The sequence below is a fragment of the Mytilus galloprovincialis genome, chromosome 3, assembly GCF_965363235.1.
Source record: "Mytilus galloprovincialis chromosome 3, xbMytGall1.hap1.1, whole genome shotgun sequence".
Lineage (NCBI taxonomy): Eukaryota > Metazoa > Mollusca > Bivalvia > Mytilida > Mytilidae > Mytilus > Mytilus galloprovincialis.
Window position 1 is genome coordinate 86,565,450 of NC_134840.1, and position 23,306 is coordinate 86,588,755.

At 31.4% G+C, this 23,306-nt stretch overlaps 1 protein-coding gene and 1 long non-coding RNA gene across 5 annotated transcripts in view; one reads left to right on the forward strand and one right to left on the reverse strand.

Moving 5' to 3' along the window:
* The window catches only part of LOC143069259 (disheveled-associated activator of morphogenesis 1-A-like), a 66,655-nt gene extending 47,966 nt beyond the window's left edge, over positions 1 to 18,689 (reverse strand). The window contains exon 1 of one of the 4 annotated variants that reach the window (XM_076243799.1): positions 18,554 to 18,689. The gene's annotated coding sequence lies outside the window, so the exon portion shown is untranslated. Of the gene's footprint in view, positions 1 to 7,618; positions 7,910 to 7,929; positions 8,046 to 18,553 lie in introns of those variants that run through there. The other 3 variants (XM_076243796.1, XM_076243798.1, XM_076243795.1) reach the window with 3 other exon arrangements.
* Positions 8,329 to 13,918, forward strand: LOC143069253 (uncharacterized). Its single transcript, XR_012976351.1, has 3 exons — positions 8,329 to 8,637; positions 9,064 to 9,157; positions 13,851 to 13,918. It is a non-coding gene; the product is annotated as an uncharacterized LOC143069253 (long non-coding RNA).
* Positions 18,690 to 23,306: the final 4,617 nt, after the last annotated feature.

The following is a 23,306-nucleotide window of genomic DNA, read 5'->3' on the forward strand; positions in this document are numbered from 1 at the left end:
TTAATATATGCCAAAATGTAACATGAAATCTTGATAAAAACAATAATTTGATATATTCGCAAGAAAAAAACCAACGCGTTCAATACTTCGGCTACTACATGCAGCCCAATCCATCAGAAGCAAGAGTTAAGCCGATAGAGTACAAATATAAGCCTTGTGTCAAAATGTCTAATTTTGGTTGCTAAGGACTGTAAACAATAAAATTGACATATATTGTCATTCTTAAACACTTAATTTACTCAGAAGGTGATTTAGAATCTAAATATCAATAGATTTGTGGCATGAAAAGTCTTAAATTATACAATTCTGAGCTTGGTAAGTATGCCATAATAGTATATATTTTTTTCAAATTTTCCCTTTTAACTTATTTTCTGAGTTCTGCTAGCTAATACGAGTAAAATGGCCTTTTATTTTTGAAAATTGGTTGAGTAATGAATATTTTATGAAGGTTAGCAGTTGACACTAAAACGCGACAAAAACTGATTTTAAAGAAAGGTGCCAAGTCAAAGTGTAAAATCTTGTCTCTACCTCAATATTTAGCCAAATCTTAAAAACTGTACCTCTTTTGTCAGTTTTTAATGTTGAATATCTTAATAAGATCTCTGATGATGCAACATTGTATAAAATTTAGCAATTTCAAGCATAAAAATGTTAATCTTTATGCTTATTGCATACCAAAGACTTGATTAAAAAACTTGGTGATAGGGAATCAATTTCTTACATCTGATTTAACTATACATTTAATATATGCCAAAATGTAACATGAAATCTTGATAAAAACAATAATTTGATATATTCGCAAGAAAAAAACCAACGCGTTCAATACTTCGGCTACTACATGCAGCCCAATCCATCAGAAGCAAGAGTTAAGCCGATAGAGTACAAATATAAGCCTTGTGTCAAAATGTCTAATTTTGGTTGCTAAGGACTGTAAACAATAAAATTGACATATATTGTCATTCTTAAACACTTAATTTACTCAGAAGGTGATTTAGAATCTAAATATCAATAGATTTGTGGCATGAAAAGTCTTAAATTATACAATTCTGAGCTTGGTAAGTATGCCATAAGGTAGCAATAAACAGTTAGGAAAAAATACTAAAGTTTGCCCTTATGAATTTTACCATCCCCTTTTCATTGCTTTCTTGCAATATCAAGCTTACTGTTTGTGTCATATATGGGCATATGTATGCAATCAGAATCTTCCATAGATTCTATATCCAGTACATTAAATGGTAAAATATAATTTCTTTTTGGTGTATCCATGGCAACAATCTGCATTTATTTGTTATAAAATATTGCAAAAAGGGGGGGAAAGATGTCGCATATTTCCCCCAAATTTGGATAAAAGTAGAATTTCAATCGCATGAAGTAATACCTTTTCTGAAACTGTGTACATATATCATTCAGCAAATCCAATGAAAATCATATGTCTTTCGTCTCATTTTTTTGTAAAATTGCGTCAAAAACTTCGTGTAGAAAAAGAGTGTTTGTAAACAGTACATTAATTTCTGGACCGATGGCCGGTCTAGCTATGAAAATACGGATTGTCAAACAGAAAACAGCCCATAAAACATGTAAAACATAATCTTGATGCACTTATAAACCATCTTTGAAGGCTAAATTAGCACTCATCTGTCTAAAAATGAATTTTATTACACAATAACTTTCCTATTTGAAAAATCCACCGGGGCCAAAATGCGAAACTAAACTCCTAACTGTGTATTGCTACCTTAGAGTGTGAAAACTAAATACCAATATACGACCAAAAAATTTTCAATTTTTGCGGTTGTATAACAACCAGTCCAAAGAGTAGAAAACACCCAAATGCCACCAATGGGTCTTCAACACAGCAAGTGTTAGTGGTTAGTGCATCGGACTACTAACACAAAGGTTCCTGGTTTGATTCCCGTCTGGGATGAAAATTGATAGTCCGTCGGAAGGGGACGAGAAATGGCTGACCGGTGTTAAGAGAGAGCCATATCTCTTGCACGTTAAAGACACCCTTGTAGATTTCGAAAAAGAGCAGGCTAATGCCGCTACAAGGCAGCACTCGCACCCGCAAACTGGAAAGGGATTAATATAAGTTGCAAAACTTGTTTCCCGATCCACTATAATTAAATATGTTTAAACTAAACACAGCAAGAAAATCCCACACTCAGAGGCAGGTTTCAGATGTGCCTTAAACAAAAATGTGTACTAATTAATTTATTTGAGTGAAAATGGACATCAAACTTAATCCAAAACATAAATCAACCAATATTAAAAAACACACAAGACTAATAAAGGCATTTACATGTATCAACCAAAACTAAAATGAAAGACCACAGTAAACTAAAGGTTAATAGACTGTGATTTCAAAATATTCAAATATAAATGAGCTATGACTAAAGATGGGTTGGGTTAATGTGTGAAAATGAAAAAGAGTCTGTTAAAGATATTAAAAACTGTGTGAGCCTATTATCTGAACATATGCAACTATAGTAAATCAGGAAATATCCACAGCAGTATTATTTCAAGGTTACTGCTTGAAAATTAAACTGCATGTGCAACATTTGCACAGCACTGAAAAACATATAAAATCAAAACTGTGAGATTTTTTATTTGGGTGTTGATGGGTGTTTCATAGTTCATTACATGCCTATTCAGGAAGGGAAAAGGTTACTTTCATATATGAATATTAATTTATGAACCTTTTGTGCACTTTGTTCTGGACCATTATAGAAAACATTTTTTATGAAAGATACAGGTGTTTGTAAAATTATAAATATCTTATATTTTCTCGTTAATAAGATTTTCAACATTACCAGTTTTTCTTTTTTTAATAACATAAAAGTTGTCCAGCAGGACTGTGTTCAGTGAACTGTTTATTTACAATATCTACACAATCACAGCTGGTGATATACTAGTCAGTTACCACAGCTTCAAATGTCAGATTGCCTAAAATTAAACATTTCCTTCAACAGAATGACCTCATAATCTATCATTTATCATAATCTGGATGATAAAAAATATGATGAACAGATACAAGGGCAATATACTATTTTATTGATAGCCTATTTCTAATTTCATTGGTATCATAATATATATACCATCCATCATAAAAGCATACTATTGACCCTTTCTTAGCTAGGTGTGCCTTAAAATAACAGGTGTATACAATGTATATAATTCATTACATGAGATTTAATACAGTTTATTTAGTTTAATAAGACGCACACTGAGAAAACATAATCTCAAATTATATATTTTGAGGAATAGTTTATTTGAAAATGTTTCAGTAACTCATAAAATAAGCCTTTGGTTGTTTGAACTTTTTACATGAAAACTATCATGTACAGATGTAATAAGATTTATTGGAATCTGAACTTGAAGAATTTTATATTTTTTTTAGTTTAAAATGAATATTTTACCTTAAGGCCAAAATATAATAAATACATTGTACATGTAGGTGGTTTACATACCTATCAATTAAATAACTATGAAATTCTGTCCTAGCCATTTCAGTGTTAATAATGTTTGTGAAGAAGTGACAATAAAATCTACATGTATGGCATGTTTGATAAAGAGAGTAAAGTGATCAAATGAATCAAGGGCTGTTTTATTTGTGTCCTTTGTTCAAACCACTGACATGAAATGTTGGCATAACATAAATTGATTTTTTCTATCTTATTTCTTGCTTATTTTGAACTCTATAGTCCACCCCCTGTCTGGCAGATTCAATTTTAGAGAATTGAACCACAGGCTAAACAAGGCAGCATTTGTATCATTTTAAAGTGCCATTATCATGATTATACAAGTAGTTAATCAATGATTCTAAAACCATTACATTAAATATATCATAATATGCAATTCTTCTTGTTTATTTTGAGGCTTAGTTGGAAACAATAAAGCATAATAACATTAGTCTAACCCATTCTAGTCTGTTTAGAAAATATATTGATTTCTTAAAGAATCAAAATTCCATTAGAGTATAAATTCTACAACCTTATAATATTTTCTTGCAACAGGCCAGACATATTTTGATTTCAATTACAGAACTTTTTAAAACAAACAGGTTACTACTAAAATCAAAATTGATTAAAAAAGTTAATACATGTACATGTATCTATAAGTAGATTCAGTTCTTTGAAGGATCTCTCCAACATGTCCAATAGCAATAGGAATTTATTGCATTTGGAAAGCATCTGACTTGTAAATGACAAAGATTTTGTGATATGATTTATTATATGATATTTACACTTCTCGGTAAAGATTCTTGTAAGATTAAACAACAATTTATTAATAAATTAAAAAAAGATGAACGAAATGCTAGCTATTTAATTGTAGAAATACTTTTCAGAATTTTTTTTTAGACACCAAATGAAAAGTTTATCTGTCTCTTCATTGATGCAGGTAAATATTTACCTGTTTTCATTCACAAAGACATCACATTCCTTAAGACAGGTAGATAATAGACACGAATTTGTGGCTCTATTTACTACGGAAGCTTTTAGATTTATAAAAGTTATAAACAGTAATATAATACTAGATTTCTGACACAATTACTATTTAAGACATAATGTTATCTATCTTATCCCTCAAAACTCATCAAACAAACCTACAGATGTAACAGTGTTTATAATTACACAAATTTAGTTATTTGGTAAAGAACTAGGGAAGAACACTGAAATTGTTAGTTTTATATGATTATCAAGAGTCCAGGTCTATATTCTTAAATACATAAAGATTTGTTAGAAAAACTATATATCTTCTTACATATCAGGTCAAATTCCAAAAGACAGCAACCCAACAATAACGGGCTTAAAACTATATTTTTGTTTTGGATCAAAGATGGGTTAAAAAAGAATGTCAGAGACAATAACACAACAACAAAATTAAGAATGGAACACATACTAACCAAAAACACTGATATCTAGATAAAACAAAACAAATACATGCATCAGGAGTCTGTTATTCAGTGGTTGTTGTTTGTTTATGTGTGAAATATTTGTTGTTTGTTCATTCTTTTATATAAATAAGGCCGTTAGTTTTCGCGTTTGAATTGTTTTACGTTGTCATATTGGGGCCTTTTATAGCTGACTGTGGTATGGGCATTTGCTCATTGTCGAAGGCCATAGGGTGACCTATAGTTGTTAATGTCTTGGCATTTTGGTCTCTTGTGGACAGTTGTCTCATTGGCAATCTTACCACATCTTCTTTTTTATATGATAACCTAAAAGTGATTTTTCAACAACACAAAAAAACATGACAGCGAAAAATTGGTAAACAAACAGCAACACAACAGTGGTATATAAAGCTAACCTAAAGATGTTAACATCTATGTCATTTGGTCTCTAGTTGGGATTTGTCTCATTGGCAATCATACCAAGGTTTGGATCCATTAAAACGTTTAATCCAGCTGCAAATGTTTGCACCTGTCCTAAGTCAGGAATCTGATGTACAGTAGTTGTCGTTTGCTTATGTAATTTATATGTGTTTCTCGTTTCTCGTTTTTTATTTTATATAGATTAGACCGTTGGTTTTCCCGTTTGAATGGTTTTACACTAGTAATTTTGGGGCCCTTTATAGCTCGGTGTGAGCCAAGGCTCCGTGTTGAAGGCCGTACATTGACCTATGATGGTTTACTTTTTTTAAAATTGTTATATGGATGGAGAGTTGTCTCATTGGCACTCACAACACATCTTCCTATATCTATCCATATCTTCTTATTCTTATTACACATGATACATTTTGTAACCAGAGACTGGCAGCAACAAAAATCATGTGAAAACTTAAAAAAAAATATACATCTACATTGTAGCTAATATAAAAAAGAAGATGTGGTATGATTGCCAATGAGATAAGTCTCCACAAGAGACTAAATGACACAGAAATTAACAACTATAGGTCACTGTACAGCCTTCAACAATGAGCAAAGCCCATACCGCATAGTCAGCTATAAAAGGCACTGAAATGACAACTTTACCATTATCAAAAATAAACCCATGTTTATGGTATGATCAATATATCTAATAGTGTCAATACATAGATACTTACTTGTACAAGGAATAAATACAACTGTACTACAAAGCTTTATTATACGTATCCTTTCACCTTCCTTATAATTTTAATTAGAATTAAAACCTGTTTAAATATTTCCTCTTTAATTCACTACCTAACAAAATCAAATCCCACAAAATCATCATCTTCCTTTAATTAAATTTATAAATCTTCAGATGTTTATACATATTTATGGGTTTTTATAATTTTATTTTTTTTCAATTGCAAGCTTCACATATAAACATAAAGACTGAACTGCTCCATGTGCATTTTTGTTCACTTACAGGGAACTGCAGCTTTGTCATTCATCAAAATGAATTTTTATGTTTTTTAAACAATGTGACAACCTCTCATACATGTACATGTAGTAAATACTGAGGTCATGACCTTTTATATAAAGAGTCATTATTTTATTGTTATAATACATGTACATGTACAATTTTTTTTTTTAACTTTACACATACAAAAATCACCATTAATTTGGTCCAATTTGAAAGATCTCCTTATTGCTGTGAGTGCAAACTTTATGTCACTTGAAAATAACCATTAATTTTTCAAAGAAATTGTATATTGCTTTGTCTACCAATTATTTTTTCCAAAATCAAAGACATCCTTGCTTTCATAAAGCAATGACGTCATGTCCCCTGCATGTTCATCTTCCTGTAATGAATCAAACATTGTCCAATTTTATAAAGAAAATTGTTCATTTCACTATCTTAATTGGACCAAACAAACAAGTAAAAACAATTGTCTGAAGATATTAGCAGTATGTTGTTTTTACACAATGCATCCAATGTAAAATAAGATGGCAGGTGACAGCAACTTGTATCTGATGATAAAAAAAATGTAACTGGTCCTCGATCAGTTTAGATCTGAATTCAATGTATGTTTTCCTATGAAGACACAACATTTGTCTGTTGCACTAGGACACTAGTATCTTACAATTGATACATATGTACAAAATGTATACTGTTCATGTTGTTTATTCATACATCATTTGTACATCAGGTACAAAAAAAATATAATTCAAAATTAGAGTCAGTTAACGTTTATCATGTTTATTGACATGAAATATTCATTTTGAATTCTTTATCTCTCATGTCAATGAACCTTGCCAAGATTGGAGTTAAACGTCATAAAATAAATAGGAACATTTACTGCACAGTGCACTTAAACAGGTGTCTTTGACACAGGGAATGCTGGATGTGGAAGATAAAGAAATGAACACTTACATGACTTATAAACATATATACTTATAGAAGAAGAATTCTTCTTCTATATACTTATAAGTATAAGTTATACCAATGACGTATAACTAACGTCTAATTAGCTGCGAATCCATAAAGACCATGTAGACCTATGGTCCGCAAATAGTAAAAAAATAACATAAGGACCTAAAAGCTACAGTTCCGCAGCTAACGTCTATAATATACATCCTTAACTATACTAAATAAAAGAATTAAACTCTACATGCAATATTACATGTTGAATGTTATGAGAAATACTATCACAATGAAAACAAAATAGACCAGAGATGCTTGTACCATTTTCAAGTTGTAATTTAAAATGTACATACTAACAAACCTGGTGACTGTTTTAACTGTTTAAATCCCAAGAAGAAAATCACATCTGTGGTAAAAAAATGTACCAGAATAAATCGTGTTTTGTAATCTGAATCTAAACTCTGATTAAATCAAGTGTAATAGACTGTAAAATCTAATTTATCCTGTGGCACTACCATTGTCTCATTACTGACAACATATGATTAACATTTATGAATGTCAACATTGTTCTCTTTAAAATCGATCATTCAATAACAATTATGTATTTTTTCCGATCTTCAGCATTGATATGTTTTATCGAGAATAGGTACATTGATAAATTTACCGTCCAAGTTAAGTGATAACCTCAGCAAGATTACAAACAGGATACATGATAAGCATCTTAGAAGGAGATTATGTGCATGTGGTTCTCTCAATTTGTAACCATCTGTCAAATTTTTGTTAGGTAGATTTTAAGTAAAGTCTAGAGATACTCCGAATACGATCATATAGGTTTCGGACTGTTTCCATCTCATAGAAAATAAAAGTTGTTATCCTTGTATTTAGGTATCGAGTAAACCTAAAAAATTTAAAATTTAAAAAGATACAAATATTTATTAGAAATTATGCCGTGTTTAAAAACACCTAAAACACAATTTTATATTGTGCGGAAAAAACAAATGTAGCAGAGTGATTTTTATGATAATTTTATATATTGTAAAAATCATCTATTTAATTACTATATTTATTATAAAGCTTAATTACATATTTTGAATAGTGTATATTCAGTTTAAATTATTACTTGCAAACCTTATTTTTATGTATAGTAATATTCACGTTATTTTCTATGAATATTCATTAGGGATTTACTTGAATTGTTCTATTTGATTGGCTGTTTATATTTCGCGGTTAAGTTTAATTTCCTTTGTTTTGTACCTGTACATTTCCACGGGACGATAGCCATGACAGTCCATTGAATTTATGTCTGTTTATCTTGACGACATAGTTTATCTGTAAACCTTATATATTTTGGACAACATTATTATAGAATACTGTAAGTTACTTCTTTATTAACATTATTTGTATTTTTCACGTAAATGATATTCTAGTAAAGTTTCTATTTTGTTTTGTAACGTTCTCCTCGTATCGCATGTATGTAACACAAGTACACGAGATATACATGATAGTATTTTATTAAGCTAGAAGTATATGATTTTATAATCTACGGTTTATTTGCCACGGTAGAATTGTATTGTTAATTTGCGTACATTACTATTTGATTATTGTCAGGAATAGTCTATATTTTATAAAGGACGGCTTATTAAGTGAAAGACGGAAAAGTGTTTCCATTTATATAAAGTTATAGTTTTGTAGTAAATAGTTTTTATCAAGTACAAATATGAATGCGTAAAGAATATTTGTTACGTTGTATATTTTTATAATTAGAGTCCGAGTATTTATGTTCGTATTTTGGTTTCAGGACTCCATGTAATGTAATTATGTCGAACACATGATTGTGATGTGTATATGATGTGCCGTTAACCTTATCAGTAGTACAACTCACTCCACAAGTGGTAAGAGTATATTTATTTATAGTTGAGCATTGTTTATATTGTATTGTAAACATGACTTACCTCCCGTTAATTTGGAGCTTTTAACGAATCGATAATATTGACATCATAAGTCTTTATGATTATTATATTTGCAACTTTATGATTGTTGTATGATATTATGTAGTTAATTATTATACGTATTATATATTTTAATGAAGGCATTATTAACAAATGTAATTGTAACATTTATTATATACCGTTTGTAAGGTAAACCAGTATTGAATACAAATACAGATACACGTAAATCTCTGAGCACTCTCCGATTTAGTGTAGAGTCAAAGCAAGAAAATAATGCTGTAAAAGAGCTTATAAATGACAAAGGTGATGTCATTGGTGATACTGATGGTATACTAGATATTGAATATTCTTTTTATAAAAATTTATATTCTTGTGTTAATGTAGATAATGTGAAAATGGAAGAATTCATTAGTTCTATTGATGTAAAAATAAATGAAAATGATAAAGATATGTGTGACGCAGAAATATTATATGATGAAATTACTGAAGCTTTGATGGCTATGTCAAAAAACAAAAGTCCTGGTACAGATGGGCTTACAACAGAGTTTTACTGTAAATTTTATGATTGTTTAAGAAATATATTATGTCATGTTTATAATAGTATTTATGATGAAAATATTTTGTCAAGGTCTATGAGAGCAGGAGTTTTAAGCTTGATTTATAAGAAAAAAGGTGATAGAAGAATTTTGAAAAATTATAGACCAATATCTTTGTTACAAGTTGACTATAAAATATTGGCCAGAATAATGGCAAATAGATTTAAAAAGGTATTACCAACTATTATATCAGAAAACCAAACTTGCTGTATTATTGGTAGAGATATTATTAATAATATTGCTAATGTAAGAGATATAATTACTTTAGTTGAAAATGATGAACTTGAAGGCTATATTGTTAAAATTGACCAAGAGAAAGCTTTTGACAGAGAAAGTCATGAGTTTATTTTTAAAACCTTAAAGAAATTTGGGTTTGGTGATGTATTTATCAAGTGGATAGAGATTTTCTATACAAGAATTAATAGCTGTGTAAAATGCAATGGATTTTTGACACCCTATTTTTGTGTTGATAATGGGATAAGACAAGGGTGTCCAATAAGTGCCCTTCTCTATGTTTTAGCAGCTGAAACTTTACAATGTAATATAAGGAAAAATGTGAATATATCTGGTATTAAAATTCCAAATACCACTGATGAAGCTCTTATTTTTCAGCACGCAGACGACACTACTTTAACTGTGTCTGACAAAAGTTCTATTGATGAAATTTTTAAAGTTTTTGAAATGTATGAAGCCAGTTCAGGCGCCAAAATAAATAGACAAAAATCAGAGATATTGCCAATTGGCAAAGGTAGAATAGCTGATAATGAAAAAAACAAATATAATTTACAAGTTTGCGAAAACTATATTTTATTGTTAGGAGTGTATGTTGGCAAAGACAAAACTGTTTGTGATCATTTAAATTGGAGTGGCAAAGTTAGTAAAATTAAGTCCTTATTGAATATGTGGATGCAGAGGCAATTGACAATACAGGGTAGAGTGAATGTTATTTCCTCATTATTTATGTCAAGATTATGGTATTCTTTGTTTGTAACATCGATGCCAGATCAAGTTTTACGAGATATTAAAACTGCATGTGTTAGTTTTGTGTGGAATAATGGTGCACACTTAGTAAAATATAACACCATCATTGATCAAAAGTGTAATGGAGGTTTACAGTTACCTGATATTGAATCAAAGATGTATGCATTTAGATTAAAATTTTTAGCCAGGTTTTTAGACAAGAATTATAAAGTGCTATGGAAGTCTACATTTAAATATTTTATTTCAAAAATTTTAAATATGAACTTATCAGAAGCAGGGTTTAAGCTAGGATTTTGAGGGCTTTAGTCACTTTTGCCCGATATGAAAATCAACCTTTTTTGTGTAACAGCAAGGGACCAAGGATGTATATTACTAGCTTCATCTTTGACTTTGTGAGTTTTAAAAGACTTGTGCATGATTGGCAGTCAGTATTGTAAGATTTGACTGTATAATAGTCTGTATTGGCCCTTATTATGAAAGATTCTGACATAGGATGTGGAAACTTAGTTCATAATTTCTCTTCAGTTTGTTCCAGAGGACATTCCTGATCAACAAAAGTTGGATTTATTTTATTTAAACAAGGAATAACAGCAGAAATCAACTTGTAATGATTATATCACTGCATAATCATTATCCTTATAAAACGTCTAAATCTATACTTGTAAATCCTTCCTGTTAAGTTGGAACTGTATAAAATCCTTTTTGGAACGACTATAACGACTGAAAGAACATTGTAAACAAATCAAGAAAAGATCACATTTGCTACTTTCGGTTTTAAAATGAAACGAAAACGGGAAGTTACACATGGATAATAAATTCAAAACGAGTCCGGATTCTTTCAGGAAATTATCATTTTTCGGTTTAAATTCCTTTAGTTAGAGATATTTATTTGTCTCTCTCGATTAATTGATTCTAAATGATTTCGTATTTTACGTTTTTAATCAGCATGATCAGGGTCTATAAATAGTCATAGAAATACTTTCACGCATGCGTAGCACACAGTACAGGAAGCACCTGTTTAACTCGTGACGACATTTCTGAACGGTTTGATTAAAGTTCTGTTTTTTAAATGGAAATTGACGAAAGTTTTTGATGGCAATTTATATCAATTATGACAAAAATGTATTCCAATGACGAATCTACGACACACGAACTTCAAATTGTGATCGTTTGAGAAATATTGAAATTCAGATGCGAATTGTCCGGGGGTAACAATTTCGATCAAATGACGAATGTTGAAATACCAACTGACTGATTTTCCTGGGGAAATAATTATGATGGTCAATTAGGAGGTTTATTAATAATTAACGGATTAGTGACCCATCCGATGGGGATAAGCGGATTAGTTGTAATCACAACTTGCAACACCTGTTGAAAATGTTAATTACCTGGGGATCATAAACTTGTCAAAAACATAAAGACAGGTAGATTTATAGTATTTTAATGCGAAAATATTTTTACACTTTCAAAATTTAAGTGACGAAATTGATTTGAAATATTTTCGTCAATGCGAAAACCCTTTCGTAAATTACGAAAGTGACGAGCGCTAGTAAAATCACTGATCAGAAGAAATATTATTCATTTCTTTACCAGAAAACTTGAGGTGTATTCCTAATGTTTACAAAGAAATGTTTAAAGGTTTTGATCTCTTAAGAGATGATATTGAATTTGATCTTAGCACTGAAAATGTATATGATCAACCCTTATTTTGTAATCCAAATGTGTTGTTCGATGGAAAAACTGTTATATGGTTTGATTTTATAAATGCTGGAATTGTTCAAGTAAAAGATATATGTTATGAAGTTATAGAGGGGTTTTTACCAGAAATGGCTATAGTTGAGATGATACAAAATGTAACTAATCATTGTGATATTAACAGTATTGTTAAAAGATATAATACTTTAAAAGTTGTATTGCCTAAAGAATGGACAGAAATTATTCATAAAAATATTCATAGGAGAAATGTTTCTCGCTCTATAAATATTAATGTCATTTTCAAAGATAAATTGTCAGAGTTTTCTATGTGTTCGACAAAAGAACTGTATTTGTTACTTACTAGTAAACTATGTCAGCATCCAATTTGCTATAAAAAGTGGACAGAAGTTTTTGAGATTGAAGAGAATGATCTTTGTAAAGTATGGAAAAACGTTAATTTCTATTGGAAACCATCTATTTTAATGGATCTAGATTTCAAAATAGCACATTATTGTATTTTCACAAATTCTAAACTTATGACTATGAAACTTATAAATTACAATGTATGTGATGTATGTGAAAAGGAAGTAGAAAATATCACTCATTTATTTCTATTATGTTCTGAATTAGTAGAATTTCATCTGTTTATGCAACAGAAGTTGTCAGTTTTATTTGATAATGTTGATTCTGACAAAATTGATAATTTAGTGTATGAAGAGGTATTTATGTTTGGTTTATTTGGATCTATCAAAGGCGTAAATGTAAGTTTTGTCAATTTCATGTTATCTGTAGCGAGATATTGTATCTTCAGAAGAAGGAATTTACTTAAAAATTTAAACAGTAATGTTGATCTTATTAGACTATTTAAATACACTGTAAAACATTATATAACTTACCTGTATGAATATTTGTGTGATGCAAAATGTATGAGAAATGTTTTTGAGAAACACTTTTTAAAAAATAATATTCTGGTACAAGAAACCGAAGGTGTCATAACATTTAATTTCTAATTATTGTGCTGATTATATATATGTGATTATACTTAAAACATTGCTTTGTGATATTTTTGTGTAATATGTAATATATCTGTTGTATATATATGTTGAAGAATTGAATAAAGATAAAAAAAAAAAAAAAGGTCAAGCATTTGTAAAAGTACACGTGACACCCGATGTCAATTTCATAGAATGTAAACATTGAACATTGTCTACTTGCAATACATTTTACTTGCTACTTAGTTAATAACAGTTCAAGGTATTCTATATAATATTTCTGCATTATATAACCTGTGATATTCGTAAAAGTATTATATTTATGTTATACGAAATAGCTTGTTATTTATATATGTTGTATTGCTATTTCAGACTTGTTATTTATATACTGGTACAATAAAGAATCAGAACCTTATTAAAGCTCTCATTGGTGTTATTCCTCACGCATAGAAAACCACCTACTACACAAACACGATTGATTGTTTGGCAAATTATTTTGACAATGTGTCTGAACAGTTTTATAAATTATTACTGTAGAGATCTACTGTTCAACACAGTCCACGGGAGGGGGCGGGGGGTAACTTCGATATTTTTTTGGTAGGGGTGTGCCATTTTTTCCTCAAAAAAACGTACCCATTTTAATATAACATTCACTGAAATTCAGTACCTATAGTTATATAAATATTTAAGAAAGATTGACCTATACTTATATACAATATTTAAAATTTGACCCATGCTTATATAAGCACTAACTCATCATCATTCAACGTTATTGAAGATCAAATCAGGAGACAAATTTCCGGGGTTCATTTGGGAGCTTATTTGAAAGGTGAACTTTCAAACGATTTAATTTAATATATTAATTGACCATTAATAATGTAAGATTCTCAATAGCATATCTACATATGATATGTAGATCATACCCCAAATCAGTATACAGTTATCAAACGTAAATGCATTTTAATATAGGATGTCATTAAAAAGGAGGGTCATTTTTATATAAAATCTCGCAAAATTATGACCCATATTTTTGGCACATCCCCGTATACCGAATAATAGGACGTTACCCCCCCCCCCCCCCCCCCTGTGACACAGTCACTTGTATTTTTCAGAATTCTATATACCTTTATATAACACAAGCATTTTTGAAAAATGTCATCCGCTGTTATTTTAAGGTATATACATATATAGATAGAAAAATCTGAGACAAGAGCCTGTGTCACCAGGGACTTTCTATACAGCGGCAACCAGCCCCACCTCGCCCCCTTTTTATATCCACCTGTCATCGGAAGGAAATGTTTTAATAACTCAGGCTTTTGTGTTTTCTTTTCTATATTTAGATCTTCATTATCATACTTATGTATCGTAGTGCCTGTCATCGTTAAGAAGATGTTTATATATTTTTTTTTTATTAGTCCCATCAATGTAACCGTGTCTATAGCCTGAGCCAGGTGTTTTCTAAGAGGCACATATTTTAGACTTTAAAAATCCATGCACTCATGATAGACATAAATCGTGGTGAGAAAAAAGTCAATGAGAAAGCAACCCAACTATATAGTAAAAATTGTAACATATGTTTTCATATGTTTTAAAACATATGAAAACATAAGTTTGCTTCCATATGTTTTCATATGTTTAAAACATATGTAAACATATTTTATAAAACATATGAAAACATAAGTTTGCTTCCATATGTTTTCATATGTTTTTAAAAATATTTTTCATATGTTTGGATATGAAAAACATATAAAAATCATATGTTTTTCATATGTTTTGAAAGCAGATGAAACACATATGTTGCATTTTTTCCTGTGTACAATTTAATAGAAACTTGCATATATGCCGGCCATACATGGCACTGTTATCATATTATAGACAAGGATTTGTATAGTAAGTCTTACTATACAAATCCTTGTTCGAGACAAATTGTGAATTAATGCTTACATTAGCTTTCAGAGTAGTCTGGTTATATTCCTCCTTGGCCTGACTTCGTTTGGCTATAGTCATTTACATCATACTAAGTAAAGATACCAATTAATAAGAAAAGGTGAAATGATAAAACGAGACCGCGAGACAGATACAACCAGTGCAAGACTTTGAACAGGCACACAACATATGTGTCAGTATTAAGCAATCCCCCTTCTATTATCTCGTTCTGTAGAGGATCAAACACGTCAAACACCCAATACACGTCATCCAGAAAAGATTCCCAATCCAATTAATACAATCATTAATACATGAAACAAACAAAAGTACAGATACTTGTAAAGTAATTACAATAATTATATAACTTTTCTTCAAAGGAGTTCAAGAACATATATTATCGGTTGATTATATATTATGCATTATGCTTTCTTTCTCTCTAATATTGATCGCTGTGTTTCTATGAAGAATGAGACAGAAAGATTTTTTATCAGTTTACAGACATGGAAATAAAATTGAGAATGGAAATGGGGAATGTGTCAAAGAGACAACAACCCGACCAAATAAAAAACAACAGCAGAGGGTCACCAACAGGTCTTCAATGTAGCGAGAAATTCCCGCACCCGGAGGCGTCCTTCAGCTGGCCCCTAAACAAATATATACTAGTCCAGTGATAATGAACGCCATACTAATTTCCAAATTGTACACAAGAAACTAAAATTAAAATAATACAAGACTAACAAAGGCCAGAGGCTCCTGACTTGGGACAGGCGCAAAAATGCGGCGGGGTTAAACATGTTTGTAAGATCTCAACCCCCCCTATACCTCTAACCAATGTAGAAAAGTAAACGCATAACAATACGCACATTAAAATTCAGTTCAAGAGAAGTCCGAGTCTGATGTCAGAAGATGTAACCAAAGAAAATAAAATGACAATAATACATAAATAACAACAGACTACTAGCAGTTAACTGACATGCCAGCTCCAGACTTCAATTAAACTGACTGAAAGATTATGATTTCATCATATGAACATCAGACACAATCCTTCCCGTTAGGGGTTTAGTATCATACCATCATAACATATATGAGAAGAACATAACCCGTGTCATGCCAACAACTGTTTTTAGAATAAATGTGTTTAGTTCCGATGCAAAGACCTTATCAGTGACTCAATATTAACGCCAAAATATGCAATCTTTAATGACTTGACAACAGTATCGTAATTATATCCCTTCTTAATAAGTCTATTCAAAGGTTTTGTAAGTTTCTGAGGTGAATACTGACACCTTTGTGCTTTATAAAGAATATTTCCATAAAAAATTGGATGTGAAATACCTGAACGTATTAGAAGTCTGCATGTAGAGCTATATTTACGAATGATGTCTTTATACCGATGATAAAATTTAGTAAATGTTTTGACTAGTTTGTGATATCGAAAACCCTGGTGTAATAATTTTTCAGTAATACATAAATTTCTCTCGTTAAAATCTAAAACATTGTTACATACACGAGCGAATCGTACAAGTTGAGATATATAAACACCGTAAGATGGTGACAAGGGAACGTCACCATCTAAAAACGGATAATTAACGATAGGAAATGAAAAATCATCCCTTTTATCATAAATTTTAGTATTCAGCTTTCCATTAGTGATATAGATATCAAGATCGAGAAAAGGGCAGTGGTCATTGAGGGTCACTGTTAGTATTAGCTTTATTTAAAGTAAGTTCAATAGGATAAATTTCATTAATATACATACTGAAGTCGAAATTACTGAGAGCCAAGTATACTTGCACATTGCTTGCAAACATGCAAATCTTGGTGCTGACTTTAATCAGCCGAAATGAATAGGAAATACGAAAAACTGAGAAATTTGTTCATTGTTGGAGGCAGTACGGTGACCTATAGTTAATTTTTGTGTCATTTGGTCTTTAGAGATTTAAATAAAAATAATGATTCAAAAGCATCTCCTCTATATTGTCTCATTTCCCGTTGCTTATATTCGGGTTGCTTTCGCTCTGACGTACATGGATATCCATCATATCTTTTTACTTATGCACATGTGCATTTGACGTATATTTAGGTGCTCTAAGTATTAAAACAACCTTTGCATGAAATTCTGAAGTTATCATTCAATGTGTTGATATTGAACTTTTTGAGTTTACTTATCATTGTATGTCCAATGCATTGGCGGATCCAAGGGGGGGTTGGAAAGTTGGAACCCCCTTTACTTTGGGTTGGGAATCCCCTTTTTAAAATGGCTGGATCCGCCCCTGCAATGAAATATCATACTGCCAACAGTTTCATATAATATAACAGTGTAAGGAAAACACGATCTGATGTTTAGGGAAAACTAAACTTTGTACAAAAAATAGCATGTTCAGATGATTGATGACCGTTTCTTCGCATCCAGGAGCAATTTTAGCACGCTTAGTCGGATAACTGTGATTAGTTTATGCAAAAGAAATCAGTTTATTTGAAAATCCTAGATGGAAAGAGATAGTACCATATCTGAAGATATGCTACACTATAAAGCAGCATTTTTATATAAATACATCAGTTCTCTATGTATGATATAAATATTGAATCTGAATCTATAAACACATGACTTGCAATTAATATATCAGTAACTATATAAAGAAAAATACATGTAATTAACATTCAGCAGTAAATTGTCGTTAATCACTGTAACGAGCGAAAAAAAGCTTTTAATGGAAACACCTTTTGTACTACTTTAGTAACTAATTGTCGCTTACCTATATCGGAGAATACATAGTATATTATAGCATATATGTCTGCATATATCTCACTAAAATGGACTTCAGAATTATGAAGTATTAAAAATGTTTCTTATCCGAAATTAGTATATTTCCAGAAAACATTTATGAAACTTGGAAATCATATTCCTCGGGTTACATATATATCCAACGAGTTCAAAGTGTAAGACCCCAGAAATTATAGACTTTAAAGATAGTTGTGTCCCAACTTTTGCAATCTGTGTTAACATCGAACTGTCTTCACGAATTATCAGCTAAACTAAAAACGTTAACAAATTTGCCAGTAATCTAATAGTATTTCTCTTAGTTTCTGCAGAAACATATAAATGTATGTCTCTGGTTTCTTAAATTCTTTCATGTTAAGTGTCTTACCTTGAAATTAAAGTTATAAGTTAAATATATTATTTCCCGTCTATTTCACGAAACACTTAAGCGTTAAATGCACTCTGTGCTATGAAACAATCAAAACAATAATTAGTGATTCATCTTAACACTTCCATCGAGGTGCGTGTGTATTACCTGAAAACACCTCGTAATTTACGTCAGGTATACTTGTGTTTCATTTGTCTGTACCCCCTACAGACAAATTGTCACTCGTCATTTTGTGGTGATCATCTATATTGACTAGACTCGTTAAAAAGTGATAAATGTCATCAAATGCAATTGCAGTACAATACTGTTTTATCATGTTTGGAGACAAAAGAGACATATTATAATTTATTTGTGAAAAAGTATACGATTTTTCGCACTGGACCCTGCAGTTAGCTCTTTGTAACATTGTAACTGATTTTATTATTTATATACACGTGTACCAAATTTATGGCAAGCACGACCCCTCTGTACATATTTATGGAAAAAATATCATTTTATCTATAAAACACATATTGAATCCGAGTTATGTCTTGGTGATTTCTTTCATATTTTATATTCACTACAAAATTGCACGCCATGCACTCTGAGCATGCAATACGTACCCCGTCTGTCACAAATTCATGTATACTCTTGTGCATTTTAGTAAAAAGGTTGCACCAGTCTGCGTAATCAACTTACGTGTTTCACAAATCTGAAGATTTTTTTTTAACATATTTTGATTAAATTAAGATAAAGATGGCACAATATTAAGAATAAGTTCATGTATATGCATCGGTGCAGATTCACAGTGACATCATGTTGTACACTAAAGTTTCTGTGCGTTGTTTACTAAATTTTCAACTCTTTGGGGAAAAAAGCTTGTAACGTACCAAATATTAGTATCATGAGTGTTGCAAAATTCCAGGAAAAATGATCACAAAATGTGTCCATTTCCCCCCATAATTATAAGATCGCAAGTTACATACCAGTTTTTTTAAAGTTTGAATACATATGCGATCTGTATGAAAAAACTTATCAGATACTTAGAAGTGTCAGTCATAATGCATGCTAGTTAAGGACTTGTGGTTAAACAGCCAGAACTGAACAAATTCGTAAATATTTTATAGGAAGTGAAAAATATGTAAAACACATGCATGTAGACAAAACATGAAGGTACGCAAAATAGACACAAATGTGGTGAATATACTTTGATTTCATTCAGTAAAATCATTAAACTATACATAATTTGTCTGCTATGTTACACGAAGTCCAACATATTTTTTCTTCAGATAACCGTCTCTTTAAGGTCTGAAAACCTTCTGCTGACCGTTACAGTTGTGAAAGTTCTCCAAATACATGTTTGTCATATAACGACTGAATGCTCTTTTATTCATTTAACATTCAGTCGCCGACATCAACAGCTAATTGAGTGAACAGGACATGATAAATAGAAATAGAACAAGATTATATATGTATAAAGAACAATTGATTGACAAAAACTACATGTTTTACAGCCATAGATAAGAAAAACAAATGTTGCTAAATCGACTGAAAAATCAAGTTAATATAACTGGTAGACATTTCAACGTTTTGACTGCAAAATCGATTATCGCTGTAGTTTTTGTGAAAAAGGCATCTGCATGCACTCCCACCGTGTTACAGACAATGTATTTGGCAATATATAATAGCAACCGGCATCGATTCTTAGTGTGAATTAAAGAACATCAATGAGACAGCAACCAATCAATACATTTACATTGTCAACAGGTGTCATACAGACGAAAAGCTCTAAATCGCCTTATCGGCTTTGCTCATTGTTGAAGACCGTACGGTGACCTATAGTTGTTAATGTCTGTGTCATTTTGGTCTTTTGTGGATAGTTGTCTCATTGGCAATAATACCACATCTTCTTTTTTATATTGAGTTCTGATATGGTTAGTTTGGAAAAAAGAAAGAAAAAAAACGAGATGAGTCCAGAGATTCAAAATCTGATTTAAAAACATTATAGACATTTGTTTCTGTAATGTTGTTTACCCATTTACTTTAACAGAAGCTGGTGTCTGTTAAAAAAGGTCATACAACAAGCAAACATATATATGGGAAGCTTTGTAGCTATAGCACTTTTAAGTGTCATTTTTGCCATGAAAGATATCTTACTTTATTACAATCACCTGAGCAGAGGAGAAATTTCACTCGATTGCGTATTTCTTCTCACAGACTAAGAATTGAACAAGGTCGCTGTCAGGGTACTCTCCGACAAGACAGAATATGTCTCAGGTGCACCTCAAATAAAGTTGATGATGAAAAACATTTTTTATTCTCGTGTACATCATCTCAAGATAAGAAAAATTGTTGAAATTCCACTATTAACTCACTATGCTAAAACTTTACGCATTTGATTCCTAGTCAAAAACTGATATGGCTTCTTAATGTAGAGAATCTTGATATCTTGATATCTGTCTGTGAGTTACTTGATGAAGACAAAATATAACTTGAAAGTTAATATTTAAATCAGGCACTAGGCACGAGGTTGGCATGGTGGGGTACATGACACACCGTATAAGTTCTGTTACTGGCTTTCTGTTTGTGATAAAAAAAATTATTAAACTGGTAATACTTTATCTTTTTCGTAATATGTGCACCAGTTTGGCTTCTCAATTAGCATTCATTGTCCCTTGGTGCCTCTTGTAGTTGTGTCACTTTAAATAGTTCTGACTCCTCTGCACCAGGCACGAAGATGACATACCAGTTATGTCCAATTTCTAACAATATCTTACCATATCATTAATGTCCCGATACACATTTTAATATGCACCCACCATGCCATATAGCACCGTCCCTTGGTGCCTCCTGCAGTTCAGCTAGATATATTTAGCCTACTCACAGTATTCTTTTTTGTTACTTTCTAGAGGTGTGCCTAAAACGGAAGGTTTTATATATATGTATGACTCGGAGGTGTGATGGGGACGCTGAAGTGCGATGGTACACGCTGAAGTGCGATGGTACACGCTGAAGTACGATGGTCCGTACGCTAAAGTGCGATGGTTTTTGTGTATGACGTTTAAATACTGTTACGTTTTCAAAATACAACATAGATTCGCAGGCAAGAGAATAGGGTTTTCATAGGCCGATCCAGCCCCCCCCCCCCCCCTTTCGTGGAAAAAATTTGGTTGATTATATAGGGAATCATTGAAGCATGACTGGAGCGGGCCCCCTCTTAGGAAAAGTTCTGGATCCGCCACTGGTTTTGTGTAGATGAAGGTTTCATGTTAACAAAGGAAAGTAAGGGAAAAAGAAAGTAACGAATGATTCAAGTCTCAAACATTGCATACATGTTGAGGTTACAAAACATGTTTAAACATTTTAGGCAGCATAGCGGCTGAAAGATGAACTTGGTCACCAAATGGGCTAATCAGTATTCTGAAAGTTATGCCGCAGACTTTTTGTATGATAAATACTGAGGATAAATACAGTAGACTAATCTAAATGTTAACCTTTATTTATCTTTACGTAAGCGTCATATGATTTATGTGGGCAATTTAACTTGATGATAAAATAAAATGCTAGTATTAGCAATTGTTTCAATGATTTTGCTATATCAAGTTGATAATGGTGTTTTATTACTGAGATATTCTAAGCAATTACTAAGTTTTATCATAATACTTAAGTAAATGAGATGGACACTTCTTAGTACTATCATGAAGACCTACACGCTGAATTTTTTTTTTTATTTCTCCCTTGAACACCTTATTTCATACTCTTGCGTGCTACAAGGAGAATGGGAGACCGTAGGGAAAATTAGATTAAAACAAAAATTAAAGTCTTTGGTTTGATCTAAACAGAAGTTAAAACATCTTCCAAATAAGAGGCTAGCAGCTACTTTTGTCAAATCTTGATGGTGCTATTTTTTTTTTTAAAAACAGCTCATGTATATTTTGCTTTTACTCAAAGTCTTAGGTTGGCCATGGTAATACAACGTAACAGAGACATTGTATTATATGTCTCTGAGCGTAACCACCCATCGCACTTCAGCGTAGATATCACCAAGTTAACGTCACAATGTCCGCACCATCGCACTTCAGCGTGTTAACCATCGCATTGCAGCGTGTTAACCATCGCATTGCAGCGTGTTTACCATCGCATTGCAGCGTGTTAACCATCGCATTGCAGCGTGTTAACCATCGCATTTCAGCGCAGACCATCACATTTCAGCGTGACCATCGCGGGTTCGGAGTACCATCGTGCCCGGGTTCCGAGTCCTACATATACTCCTATGTATATATACTAATATATGAAAACTGTTGTTTCTTATTTGTGTTTGTGATTATGTTTACTGTATTGTTTATTATATTTGGTAAAGAATAATGATATAATGATATTATATTATCATGGCTCCTTGTGAGCCCATTTTATGGAAATAAAGAATCTTCTATATAAATTAATAGCAGTACTTCAAATAAAGAGTTAGAAAGAGACGATAATTAGAAATCAGAAATGCTGTGTGCTTTTGATTTATTGAAGGAAACCGCGATATGTTCTTATACAGTACTAATCTTTTTATTTGGAATGTCCGATCTCAGTAAAATAAAATATTGTATTACTGGTTATTGGTCTTTTTTCTTCAACAACCAAGCAACTTAAAAAAAAAACAGTGATCAAAAGTATATGAAACCCTTATACAATGAATTATTCTATCCTAAATGTATATTATTGTACTTTAAATGTATACGTGTGTTCGATTCAAAAAATATCTCGGAACATGTGTCGTAATATG